We start from the raw sequence: 899 nt of genomic DNA on the forward strand, positions 1-899 counted from the left end.
GGTACACACATGGCAGTGTGATTTGCTGCCTTCCTCCCCATCACCTTTATTTGACATTTCTCCCCATGTTATCTCTCCCCAACTCCCCACCCCCCACTGTCCCTCCCCTAGGTCCCCCCAGCACACCCTAGTGTGTGATGTTCCCCTCCCTGCGTCCATGTGTTCTCATTGTTCAACACCCACCAATGAGTGAGAACATGCAGTGTTTGGTTTTCTGTTCTTGTGTCAGTTTGCTGAGAATGATGGTTTCCAGGTTCATCCATGTCCCTACAAAGGACACAAACTCATTGTATTTTATGGCTGTATAGTATTCCATGGTGTATATTTGCCACAAAATTTAATTAAATAATTTTTCTCAGGTTTGCCAATTTAAACATTTCTCAAGACTGCAAAAATCACTTGAACCTGGGAGGTGGAGGTTGCAGTGAGCTGAGATTGCGCCACTACATTCCAGCCTGAGCAACAGAGTGAGATTCTGTCCCCACCAAAAAAATTAATTCTAAAAGCTAACACATGTGAGATCTTCTGTTTGATTTGTTATTTTTTTTCAGAAAGTGATATAAAATGTGATGGAGAATATTCAGGAATGCAATATGCAATAAATAATATTATTTGGAGTGTACAAATTAGCATTAACTTGAGTAAAGTTATCTTTCTTCTTCAAAAGAAATGTTTTTCCTTTAGATGCTATCAAACTACATAATAAACAATAGGCTATGGAAAACTCTAAAAAAAAAAAAATTACCTCCTCCTGTCTGACCAAAAAGGCATAAGTGAAACTTCTTGGATCATTTTTGTCAAGTTTATGACGGTGATCTAGAAAGACCAACCTTATAAAAGAAAACAGTTCATCTCTATTTCTGAGTATTGTCTTATGACTTTTTAGGAGGAACCCCAAA

Source organism: Saimiri boliviensis, chromosome 4 (assembly GCF_048565385.1).
Source record: "Saimiri boliviensis isolate mSaiBol1 chromosome 4, mSaiBol1.pri, whole genome shotgun sequence".
Taxonomy (NCBI): Eukaryota; Metazoa; Chordata; class Mammalia; order Primates; family Cebidae; genus Saimiri; species Saimiri boliviensis.